This window comes from Hoplias malabaricus, chromosome 6 (genome assembly GCF_029633855.1).
Source record: "Hoplias malabaricus isolate fHopMal1 chromosome 6, fHopMal1.hap1, whole genome shotgun sequence".
NCBI lineage: Eukaryota > Metazoa > Chordata > Actinopteri > Characiformes > Erythrinidae > Hoplias > Hoplias malabaricus.
This window is the reverse complement of record NC_089805.1, coordinates 16,384,731-16,398,623: the sequence shown is the minus strand read 5'-3', so window position 1 is coordinate 16,398,623 and position 13,893 is coordinate 16,384,731.

Sequence of the window (13,893 nt, the reverse complement as noted above, 5' to 3'; positions counted from 1 at the left end):
GCAGGCCATTAAACTGAATTTGAACTCCATCACTCACTAAGAATATCAGACCCGCTCATTCATCCTGAATGGAGATTATTATTAAGAAAAAAATAGAGGGCGATATTTTATAGACCTTTCTGTGAGTTTTGGTGTTAAATTTCTCTTATCTATCATTTAACTTACATGTTAGATATTTAAGATGAAAAAATCTGAGATTTAAGTATAAAAGGCATATCCCACTAAAGCTACAATTGTTTAAAAGTCGTTTTGTTCCTTAAAGGTACACTGCATTCTCTTCTCCAGAAGGAGAAATACATGTTTGTAATATTTCATTATAGAAATGTCATATAATAAAAAACATAATAAAAGTCCTGAAGATGAAACAGGGTGTATGAAATCATCACATTTTAATATCTACAATTATAGTATAATTATGTTCCCTAATTAAATGTACAAATATATACAATTGAGGGTACCACCACAGTGACAAAATCTGACAAAGTAATATCAGTAAGTGTGCTTTTCATACAAACTTGAAACAATGGAAACTTACAGCAATTGCAATGTATACAAACAGTACATATTATTAATAAATAGAAAATACATTTGTAACTGGCATTGAAATTTGAAATCGGCAGTGTCATGATAACAAAATGCTTAAAATACAAAAATATTTCATCAGTAGGTTTGGAAAAGTAAAAAAAAATGGCAGAAGTGTACTTTAAAACAGTTTGAGTTTCCTCAAATGTGTGGAAGTACACATTTGACACTTAATCATGGCACACATCAGTTCCATAAACAGTTCATGTCATGATTTCCTAAATCCAATTAACATTCAAAAACTTTTTTTCAAAAAAACAATTGGTTTTACTAAGAACTGCCATTTAAATTCAGACTTTTCTTTAAAAATATACTATGCTAAGGCCATATAACAAATTGCTTACAATTCACCAGTAGGTTTGGAAAAGTATAAAAAAAAAAACATTAAAAAAACTTTAACATAAACAAAACCTTTATAACAGTTTGAGTTTCCTCAAATGTGTTGAAGTACACATTTGACCCTTATTCATGGCACACATCAGTTTGATCAACAGTTTGCAAGCCTCTGCTGTGTTCTCTAACTTTGTCAATACTTCACTGCCCTCAACAATGATGGAAATATCAGCTGTATCCTCATCTCTGTCAGCCTGGACAAAAGGGATCTTCAGGACTTGCAGTGTAGTGAAAGAACGGTCAAATGTAGTCCCCTCAGTTGTACTCCTTGTTGAATTCCAGCTCTATAATTAAACATATAGAGATTATGTACATGTTCTGTTCTCTTCAATATATTTTCTTTAAAAATATTTAATGAAAAACTGTAAACTGCTTATGCATGCAGATTCATTAACTACAGAACTTCAAATGTAGAAGATTATCAGGTTATAGTACAAATTATTATACAAACGATTATGCTACAACCGATGCTAAAGATCTCATCTAAATAACTTAAATTAACCTCCTACCTGCTTTTCTCCCTGCCCATCTGCATTTTTCACTGCCCCACTAGTTTTCTTAGTGCAGTCTTTCTTTACATAATTACATTAAGAAAATTAATTAGTTCATGTTCATTGTTAATTTTGAAAAATGTAACTAAATTCACAGCTCCAAAAATAAACTACTTTACATGCTTTTGTTTATTTATTTTTTCTCTCTCAGTAAATAGGCTTCTATCGCTTTTTGTTATATTACCTCCTTCAACCCATTAATCACTAGTCCAAAATCACTGCAACTCCCTAACAAAGGATTAGTGTATGTGGAATTATATATTTAAAACATTACATTACACCAAAAATCAGCACTGAGATTGGGAATGTATTTTAACCTACTTAGCTACTACCTTATGTCTTCTTAATGTGGTCAAGCAGTTTTATTTATTTTATTTCTTAATAAAATTTCTTTATTTTCTGTGACACAAAAACCCACAAAATGCACACATCGTCTTGTAAAATATGCCATCAGACCACATAATTACTCCAATTAAAATAACTCATGTGTGAGCGATTGTCATGTCATTTAAAAGTTAAACAGGTTAGGTATAAAGTTTGTAATTTGAAAAAAAAAAAACGATTCAATATTACGTATGTAACGTATAGCAGTTTACAGAATAAAGTACGTAACATTAACGATGTTAACTACATTTGGGCGATACCAAAATACTTATGTAATCCGAAAATATAAGGTTAAATTGAAATATTTACGGGATGAAGCTGTTCCCTGAGGCCGGTGAGAGAAAAAAGCACGAATCTTCATCGTCTTCTTCTGTGTTTTTACAGCGGTTCGCTTCTGCCACCTTCCGTTTTCTCATTCAGAGTTCATTCATTTTAAAGCTGTCGTCTTCAAAAATTTACATAACAATTCCCTCCCTTCAGCACGGCATTGTCTCCTTATTAAACCTATTTATCATAATCATTTCTGTCGTTCGTGTCCCAGTCATTGCATCAATATTCTAAAATATTAACAGAGCTTATAACTGTATGGCATTTAACAAGTTAAAATAATGATCCATCCATCCATCCATTATCCACCGCTTATCCGGGTCCGGGTTGCGGGGGAAGCAGTCGGAGCAAAGAAACCCAGACCTCCCTCTTCCCAGCCACCGACGGCAGCTCCTCCGGGGGTATACTGAGGCGTTCCCAGGCCAGTCGAGACATAGAGTCTCTCCAGCGTGTTCTTGGTCTGCCCCGGGGCCTCCTCCCCTTTGGACATGCCCGGAACACCTCTCCAGGAAGGCGTCCAGGAGGCATCCGAACCAGATGCCCGAACCACCTCAACTGGCTCCTCTCGACGTGGAGGAGCAGCGGCTCCACTCCGAGTCTCTCCCGGATGTCCGAGCTCCTAACCCTGTCTCTAAGGGAGAGTCCAGACATCCTGCGGAGAAAACTCATTTCATCCGCTTGTACCCGCGATCTCGTTCTTTCGGTCACTACCCAAAGCTCGTGACCATAGGTGAGGGTTGGGACGTAGATTGAATGGTAAATCGAGAGCTTTGCTTTTCTGCTCAGCTCTTTCTTCACCACAACGGACCGGTACAGAGCCCGCATTACTGCTGACGCTGCACCGATCCGCCTGTCAATCTCACGCTCCATCTTTCCCTCACTCGTGAACAAGACCCCGAGGTATTTAAACTCCTCCACTTGAGGCAGGATCTCACTTCCAACCTGGAGAGAGCACTCCACACTTTTCCGACTGAGTACCATGGACTCGGACTTGGAGGTACTGATCCTCATCCCTACCGCTTCACACTCGGCTGCAAACTGGTCCAGCAAGAGCTGGAGGTCCCGGCTCGATGAAGCCAACAAGACCACATCATCTGCAAAAAGCAGACATGGGATCCTGAGACCGGGCGGCACGGTGGCGCAGCAGGTAGTGTCGCAGTCACACAGCTCCAGGGGCCTGGAGGTTGTGGGTTCGATTCCAGCTCCGGGTGACTGTCTGTGAGGAGTTGGTGTGTTCTCCCCGTGTCCGCGTGGGTTTCCTCCGGGTGCTCCGGTTTCCTCCCACAGTCCAAAAACACACGTTGCAGGTGGATTGGCGACTCGAAAGTGTCCGTGTGTGTGTCTGTGTTACCCTGTGAAGGACTGGCGTCCCCTCCAGGGTGTATTCCCGCCTTGCGCCCGATGATTCCAGGTAGGCTCTGGACCCCCCGCGACCCTAAATTGTATAAGCGGTTACAGATAATGAATGGATGGATGGGATCCTGAGACCACCAAACCGGACACCCTCCGCCACTTGGCTACGCCGAGAAATTCTGTCCATAAAAATTGTGAACAGAACCGGTGACAACGGGCAGCCCTGACGGAGTCCAACTCCGACTGGAAACCAGTCGGACTTACTGCCAGCCATACAAACCAGACTCCTGCTCTGTTTGTACAGGGACTGGATAGCTCATAACAAAGAGCCCAGTACCCCATACTCCCTGAGCACCCCCCACAGAATACCCCGAGGGACACGGTCGAATGCCTTCTCCAGATCCACAAAACACATGTAGACTGGTTGAGCAAACTCCCATGCACCCTCCAGGATCCTAGTGAGGGTAAAGAGCTGGTCCTGTGTTCGACGACCGGGGCGGAATCTGCATTGTTCCTCCTGGATCTGAGGTTCAACTATCGGTCGGACTCTCTTCTCCAGTACCCCCGCATAGACCTTACCGGGGAGGCTGAGGAGTGTGAACACTCCCTCCGATCCCCCTTTTTAAAAAGGGGAACCACCACCCCAGTCTGCCAGTCCAGAGGCACTTCCCCCGATGTCCACGCGATGTTGCAAAGACGTGTCAACCAGGACAGCCCCACAACATCCAGAGCCTTGAGGAACCCGGGGTGAACCTCATCCACCCCCGGGGCCCTACCGCCAAGGAGTTTCCCTACCACCTTGGCCACTTCAGCCCCAGTGATAGACGAGCTTCCTCTGCGGAAGACGTGCTGGTGGGATTGAGAAGATCCTCCAAGTATTCCTTCCACCGTCTGGTGACATCCCCAGTCGAGGTCAACAGTTCCCCCCCCCCCCCCCCCCACCCCCAAATACAGTGTTGGTGGAAAACTTCTTTCCCCTCCTGAGTCGCCTGACGGTTTGCCAGAAACCTCTCGGAGCCGACCGAAACTCCTCCCACACCCGAGTTTTTGCCTCAGCGACTGCCGAGGCTGCGAGCCGCTTGGCTCCTCGGTACCTGTCGGCTGCCTCCGGAGTCCCCTGAGCCAACCAGACTCGATAGGACTCTTTCTTCAGCTTGACAGCCCCCCTCACCCGGGGTGTCCACCACCGAGTGCGGGGATTGCCACCCCGACAGGCACCGACAACCTTGCAGCCACAGCTCCGTTCAGCCGCCTCAACAATGGAGGTCCGGAACATGGCCCACTCGGACTCAATGTCACCAGCCTCCCCCGGGATGCAGTCGAAGCTCTTCCGGATGTGGGAGTTGAAGATCTTTCTGACAGGTTCCTCTGCCAAACGTTCCCAGCAAACCCTCAGCACACGTTTGGGCCTGCCAGGTCTGCCACAAGGTGGTGATCAGTTGACAGCTCAGTGCCTCTCTTCACCCGAGTGTCCAGAACATATGGCCGCAGGTCAGATGATACGACTATAAAATCGATCATCAAAATGCGGCCTAGGGTGTCCTGATGCCAGGTGTACTTGTGGACACCCTTATGTTCGAACATGGTGTTCGTAATGGACAAACTGTGACGAGCACAGAAATCCAATAACTGAACACCACTCGGGTTCAGATCAGTGGGGCCGTTCCTCCCAATCACGCCCCTCCAGGTCTCACTGTCATTACCCACGTGAGCGTTGAAGTCCCCCAGCAGAACAATGGAGTCCCCAGAATGAGTGTTCTCCAGCACTCCCTCTAGGGTCCCCAAGAAGGCATGGTACTCTGAACTGCTGTTCGGTGCATAAGCACAAACAACAGTCAGAGCCCTTTTCCCAACCCGAAGGCACAGGGAAATTACCCTCTCGTCCACTGGGGTAAACCCCAACGTACAAGCGCTAAGCCAGGGGGCTATGAGTAAGCCCACACCTGCCTTACGCCTCTCACCCTGGGCAACTCCAGAGTGAAAGAGCATCCAGCCCCTCTCGAGGAGATTGGTTCCAGAGCCCATACTGTGTGTCGAGGTGAGCCCAACTATATCTAGTCGGTACCTCTCAACCTCACGCACTAGCTCAGGCTCTTTTCCCACCAGAGAGGTTACGTTCCATGTTCCAAAAGCCAGTTTCAGTAACCGAGGATCGGAACGCCAGGGCCCCCGACCCCGACCACCACCCGATCCACAATGCACCAGACCCGGATTACTACCTCTCCCACAGGTGGTGGGCCCATGGGAGAGTGGACCCATGTATCTCCTTCGGGCTAAGCCCGGCCGGACTCCATAGGTGAATGTCCGGCCACCAGGCGCTCGCCAAGGAGCCCCTCCCCCAGGCCTGGCTCCAGGGTGAGGCCCCGGTAACCCTGCTTCGGGCAAGGGAGGCTGTGTCCTCGTTATTATCTTTTTCATTCGTGTCTTTATGGATCACTCTTTGTCTGGCCCATCACCTAGGACCAATTTGCCTTGGGAGACCCTACCAGGGGCTATTGCCCCCGACAACATAGCTCCTAGGCTCACGCAGGCACGCAAACCCCTCCACCACGTTAAGGTGGTGATCCAAGGAGGAGTAAAATAATGATTCTGTTTATTAAACATTTTTACATCGTTTTCCAGACAGTTAACATTATTGTCTTTTATTTTTAGATGTGGGCCACATACGATTAATACACTGTGTTTCATAAAATGCTCTGATCAGTGTAGTGTGTTAACTGCAATCGCCTCGCCAGCCAACAGTGCCAACGTGCAGCCGGAACTTGGCCAGATGCAGGGTATCGCATTCAAGCCGAGTCGCAGCCAGCCGACAGTGCCGTCGTGCAGCCGGAACTGGGCCAGACGTGATGGCAGCCAGCCGACAGTGCCGAGCCTGAGCCAGATTCGGCCCAGATCTATCTTGTTAGCTGGGGTGTACTTCATTTGTGAAGTTTTCCTTATATTGCTTAACTTTTAATAAAAAAAAAAACATAATTCCTCATGCTGAATCACTTAGTGTACAGTGTTGTAATCACTGTAATCGGGGAGTTCTTCCTTGCCACTGTCGCCCCTGGCTTGCTCACTTGAGGGTTTTACATTTGTTTTTACATTTCATGTCAAATCTTTGTCTTACTGGAATTCTGTGAAGCTGCTTTGTGACAACATCAGTTGTGAAAAGCGCTATATAAATAAATTTGATTTGATTTGATCAGTGAATGCTGAGGTGTTCTACCAGCACTAAGGACAATATCTTATTCTGTCTGCTCCAAACAGCAAAATAACTGAACATTATGGAAAGTCTATTTATAAACCAGTAGAGGACGAATTCCTGTTTTGGTTCCTCTCAGTGGTTCTTCCTCTTAAATCTGGTGAGGTTCACCACTGTGTTTTGTTTGCTCAAAGGGTACAATGAATAGGAGTTTATACATAAAGCTCCTCTGTGACACCATCCATTGTGAAAGTCCATTAGAACATATTAATCAGTGAATACTGAGGTGTCAGCATTCACTGATGAGTACCCTATGCTTAGGGTAGTTGATGGTTAGCAGTGGACAGCCATAGTTACATTTCCATAGTATATCATTGTGTTGCTCCCTAGTCTGTTGGTCTCGTTTGTTCCTCGCTTCATTTCCTCCGTAGTCGTTTGTCTCTTGTTGGTTTGTTTCCATGTTTGCCCAAGTATGTAAGTCTCGTCTGTTCCTCGTTTTGTTTTTGCCCAAGTCTGTCTGTCTTGGTTTTGTTATATTTTGTTTAAATAAAACTGTGTTTTAGCAAGTGCGTCCGCCCCTGTCCGTTCGCCCTGCGTTCCTTACAGAATGTCCGACCCATATAAGGACGCAGCTAACACAGGCAATCTTTACGACAGAGCGGTGATATGAAGTAGCCGGCTTCAGCAGATACACGCCACAGCCCAGTAAACAAGCAACGTCCCTGAACGTTCAAAATAGGTCTAAAAGTTGTCTGTCCATCAAGGACATATTATAAACGTCAATGGTCCAAAATCCATTTTAATAAGTTAGTTAATTGGTGACCAATCGATAACGTCAGTGGACGTCCAAAATGCGTTTTATACAAGTAATTTATTTCGGGACCAATTAATAATGTCAATGTACATCCAGAATACGTCTAATAGTCGTCTTTTTTTTTTGGGGTGGGGGTTGTGGGGTTGAGGGTAGGGGCTGTTAGCCTCAAACCTCAGGACATGGGAGGTAAGGCTAAAAGGGGCGCACCTCCAGGGTATCTACAGTTGAAGAAGTCCCTCAAGAGTGCGCCCATCAGTCCCCCTAAACCCTCAACAGCTTCGGTCCCTGTAAAGGCAGCACTCGCCCCTCCTGTTCTTGAGGAGGCGGCACTCGCCGCTCCTGTTCCCGTGGAGGCGGACAACCCGGCCGCTCCTGTTCCCATGAAGGCGGCCAACCCAGCCGTTCCTGTTCCCATGAAGGCGGCCAACCCAGCCGTTCCTGTTCCCATGAAGGCGGCCAACCCTGCTGCTCCTGTTCCCGTGAAGGCAGCCAACCCTGCCGCTCCTGTTCCTGTAAAGGCGGCCAACCCTGCCTTTAAAGCGTTCCAGGTTGTTGCTATCATGGTTACTGTTGAATTTCTAGTGGTTACTAAGGTGTTCCATGTCTTTGCTATGGATGTTATGGTATTTCAGGTGATTAATATGTGTGTAGCTACATATCCAAAGTTATTGCTGTGATATCCCAAGTGGTTGCTAAAGTGTAGCTATGTAGATTCTATGGTATCTCAGTTGGTTGTGAAAATGCTAATATACTCTTGTTAAGGTATTGCCAAAAATTGCTAAGGTGGTTCAAGCTGGTTTCTAAGGTTTGCTAAGACATTTCTAAAGTCTCATTGGTACTGTTTAGGTGTTCCGTTTGTAATTTGTTTTGGTATCCCAGTTGGTTGCTATGGCATTTAAACAGGTTGCACAGACCTTTGCACACTTGGTTACTAGACAGAAACTATACAACTGATTAAAAGCTGTATAGGAGCACTCATCACGCAATGTTGTGATGGAACAGTGTCAATATCTCAAAAACTGCAAGGCTATATACGCATGGCCAAGAAATGCCTACTTCAGCAGGAACAGAAATATGACTGACATGCAAAAAGACCAATCACAAGCCTGCTATTTTGGCATGATTCACATCGCACCAGTATCAGATCCAGTATGAAATTATACATACACCAAAGTGCATATACACAGATGTACAAATAATCAATCAGAATGCAACTAGCAAAATCCTGAAACTGAGGCAGGCTTAATGCACTGAAGGTTTCAGACTCTCCATCTACTTGTCTGCAGAGAGTATTAACACGGTAGAAATCCTGCAGAGAAAAAAAAAAATTGAGAAGGCTACAAACACTTTGCAATGCACAAAGATAATAATTTAATTCTAAAGATTATATCATTTAATTCTATTATGAAGGCCATGAGATTTTATACTGAGCTGGTTAAATATGAACCACATTTATGTTTTTAGATTTTCTGACTTTATGATGAAAATGAAACTGTGGTTTGGTAGGTAGCTTTCTCAGTATCACTTATAATGTAGACATCAAAAATGTTCATAATGTATACAGTACAGTACAGATCTTAACAGATTATTCAATAATCTCTGTTACCTTGCATTGATTTTCGTGATTTAATCTTACTCCTAACACAAAAATCATGTATGGACCTTGCAACCATGGAAGAATCATTTAATATTTTGTCATACCAAGCATGAAAGAAAAGTGGATGTAAAATTAGCCAACTGTCAAATATGTCACTGTATTATTATGGTGATTACTTTTTTGTGTCTGTGCAGCGAAATGTAGGGTTCAATAACTAGTATAGATGTAAGGAAACTATAACACCATCAACTAGTTCCTATTCGTTACTACACTCCTTGGCCTCAAATGTTCTATAGGTTTTCACCATAATTTATATTTTCTTTTATGTTTTTTATTCTTTTGTGTTTTCCTACCCTCCTCCAAATATACATAGTGCGGTTTCTGCCATGCTAAGCTCTATTCTCCCTATTACTGATCAGTGAAGCATCACAACAATTTTGAAGCGTGGGGAGAAAACCGGCAACTTACTGTTTTTTGTTTTTTATTTTTATTTTTTGGTGACTGGCTGGCTTCCCAGACAGGGATTAAACCCAGCCTTTTGTAGTGTGATTTTCCATTGAACATAGAATATAGTCCAGGATTAGGTTTAATCAATGTCTGGAAAACTACCCCATAATGAACCTATAAATCTATGAGGAACATTTGGTTTTACATAATATGAACACTTTATATTTCTGCACAAATCATATTTCTGCATAATTAACCATTTTAACTTCTTATTCTGTTAACTTGTTAAAGAATGAATCTGCCAGATGTTGCCTCACTGTTGTTATCCTATTTTAAGATAGGTTTGGCATTATTAATATGTGCAGGGCTTCTAATGTGAACAACTACCTGAAAAAAACATTTGCTAGCATTTACCACATTTTTAATATGAACAATATTACTTACTATTTGCAAACTAAGATGACATGCTGATTCACTTGTTTTGGATAGTGAATACAATGGCTACATGTGTGTTGAAGACACTGTGACCATATACATTTTTTTACAATGAATGTTTTCACATCAGATACTCTGAATGACTTGATTCTTAAATAAATCTACACCAAACAGATAATGCAGGAAAATCATCTGTAATTTCCCTTTAAACAGTCTGATGACACAGCAATTAAAAACCAATGTAACAACTGTCTACAGTGTCATAAAATACAAAAAAAGGCGATCACAGGAGCTGAACAACATTCTTTCAACATTCATAACCTAAACATTTTACCCATTTCACTTCAGTTACTGCAGTAATGGAATGGCCCTTAAGATGGCCACAGGGAGGTCCCTGAGGGGAACTTGTGAGGCAAAGTGGGCTAGGCTAAGCATGTGAAAACACAAAATACAGTGGCATGCAAAAAACATTTGGCACCCCAGTTCAAAATGTATGTTACTGTAAACAGTTAAGCAATTTGAAGATGAAATGATTGCCAAAAGGCATACAATTAAAGATGACATTTTCCCTTTGTATTTTAGTGAAAATCTATTTTTTATTTTTATCTTTTACATTTTTAAAATAACAAAAAAAAAAAAAAAATGAAAATGGCCAGAAGCAAAACTTTGGGCACCCTGTAAGTTAGTACTTAGTAGCACCCCCTTGTAAACACTTTTTGTAGCCAGCCAAGAGTTTTTTAATCTATGCGTCCTTGCAAAAGTCTTCCAGTTCTGTAAGATTCCTGGGCCGTCTTGCATGCACTGCTCTTATGAGGTCTATCCACAGATTTTCAAATATGTTCAGATCAGGGGACTGTGAAGGCCATTGTAAAACCTTCAGCTTGCGTCATTTGAGGTAGTCTACTGTGGATGTTGAGGTGTGTTGAGGATCATTATCCATTTGTAGAAGCCATCCTCTTTTCAACTTTAGCTTTTTTACAGATGGTCTTTTGTTTGCTTCCAGAATTTACTGGAATTTCATTGAATCCATTCTTCCTTCTACCTGAGAAATGTTAATCGTGCCATTGGCTGCAACACAACCCCAAAGCATGATTGATCCACCTCCATGCTTAATGGTTGGGGAGGTGTTCTTTTAATGAAATTGTGCCATTTTTTCTCCAAACATATCTTTGCTCATTGTGGCTGAAGACTTCTATTTTATCATCCGTCCACAGGACAGGTTTCCAAAATTCATATTCTCTTGCAATCCAGCTCCGGGTGACTGTCTGTGAGGAGTTGTTGTGTTCTCCCTGTGTCCGCGTGGGTTTCCTCCGGGTGCTCCGGTTTCCTCCCACAGTCCAAAAACACACGTTGCAGGTGGAAAAAGCTGTGGCCCAACAACTTAGTTCATATCTACATAAGAATCATATATATGAAAAATTCCAATCTGGATTCAGGCAACATCATAGTACAGAGACAGCTCTAGTCAAGATAACAAATGATCTTCTTCTTGCCTCTGATCAAGGCCACGTATCCCTGTTGGTGCTTCTTGACCTAAGCGCAGCCTTCGATACAATAGACCACAATATTCTCATAGAAAGGTTAGAAAACATGGTTGGAATCACAGGGACAGCCCTATTATGGTTCAAATCTTACTTAACGGAACGTTATCAATTCGTAAAAGTAAACAATCTAAATTCAAATTATTCTAAAGTAAGATTTGGAATTCCACAAGGCTCTATTTTAGGACCATTATTATTTACATTATACATGTTACCGCTAGGCACAGTTATAAGAAACCATGACATTAACTTTCACTGTTACGCAGACGACACACAATTGTATATTTCAGCCAAGCCCGATGACAAACACAGATTAAAGAAAATAGAGGACTGTGTAAAAGACGTGAAAGGCTGGATGTTGCGTAACTTCCTCCTTCTAAACAGCAACAAAACAGAGGTCCTGCTTTTGGGTCCAAAAGTGACAAGAAATAAATTATCAGACTTAATTTTAAATCTAGCTAACTTTCCAGTTAAACCTGGTTCAGCAGCAAAAAATCTTGGTGTCATAATTGACCCGGATTTATCATTTGATCAACACATAGGTAGTATCACTAGGACAGCTTTTTTACATCTTCGCAATATTGCTAAGATTAGAAATGCCTTATCCCTCCAGGACGCAGAAACATTAGTACATGCCTTTATTACTTCAAGGCTTGACTACTGTAACGCACTACTGTCAGGATGCACCAGCAGCAATTTAAGAAAACTTCAACTAGTTCAAAATGCTGCAGCTAGGGTCCTCACTAAAACTAGAAAATTTGAACATATCAGTCCAGTTTTATCATCACTTCATTGGCTGCCTGTTAAATTCCGCATTGACTACAAAATTTTGTTATTAACATATAAAGCTCTACATGGGCTTGCTCCTGAATATCTTCAAGATACAATTTCCTATTATGAGCCTCCACGTTTACTCAGATCACAGAATACTGGATTTTTAAATGTTCCCAGAATTCAGAAGGCCTCAGCTGGGGGAAGAGCCTTTTCTTATAAAGCCCCCCAACTCTGGAATGATCTTCCAGAAAATGTTCGGGACTCAGACACAGTCACAATCTTCAAATGTAGGCTAAAAACTCATTTGTTTAGTTTATCATTTGGTAGCTAATGCTCCCCCATAGATAAAGGCGGCAGATCCGGGGGGTCCATGGACACAGGGAATTATAGTAAACTGAGACGCTGGTGCTGTCGTCCCGCCGCTTCTCGCGATCACTCAGGTTTGTTGACGGTGGAGCGGAGGGATGCCAGTGTTTCAGGATGCTCCCGTGTCTGTGTGTCCTCCTGGTTCTCTCCTTTTAGTTAATGCTGTCATAGTCAGATCTGCCGGAGTCATTAGCCACACTCTGGAAATTTTCATATTTTCTATTTTACAAACACAAAACAGTTCAAAACTAATTCCATCCCTTTATATCTTTCCGAGTAAACGACTGCCCACCTGTCTGTCTGGACACTGATGGATGACTGTCGAGATCCTCCTCCACGCTTCAGACCAGCTGCCCACGCTCCAGCAACCACCAAGTGCCTTGAAGCTGTCCCTACACTGAAGTTCTCATGGACTACTAACTATCATCACCAGTAGATTGACCAGAGGAGGATGGGTCACCCCTTGTGAGCCTTGGTTCCTCCCAAGGTTTCTTCCTCAGCTGGGGGAGTTTTTCCTTGCCACTGTTGCCCCTGGCTTGCTCACTTGAGGGTTTTACATTTGTTTTTACAATTCATGTCAAATCTTTGTCTTACTGGAATTCTGTGAAGCTGCTTTGTGACAACATCAGTTGTGAAAAGCGCTATATAAATAAATTTGATTTGATTTGATTTGATTTGATTTGATTGGCGACTCGAAAGTGTCTGTAGGTGTGAGTGTGTGAGTGAATGTGTGTGTGTGTCTGTGTTGCCCTGTGAAGGACTGGCGTCCCCTCCAGGGTGTATTCCCGCCTTGCGCCCGATGATTCCAGGTAGGCTCTGGACCCCCCGCGACCCTAAAATGGATAAGCGGTTACAGATAATGGATGGATGGATGGATATTCTCTTGCAAACTTCTGACGCTGAATTTTGTGGTGAGGATGCAGGAGTGGTTTTCTTCTGATGGCTCTTGCATGAAGGCCATATTTGTGCAGGTGTTGCTGAACAGTAGAACAATGTACCACAACACCATTCATTCATTATCTGTAACCGCTTATCCAGTTCAGGGTCGCGGTGGGTCCAGAGCCTACCTGGAGTCATTGGGCGCAAGGCGGGAATACACTGATGTAGAAAACAATTTTATTACTTTGTGTTTGTTGACAAAT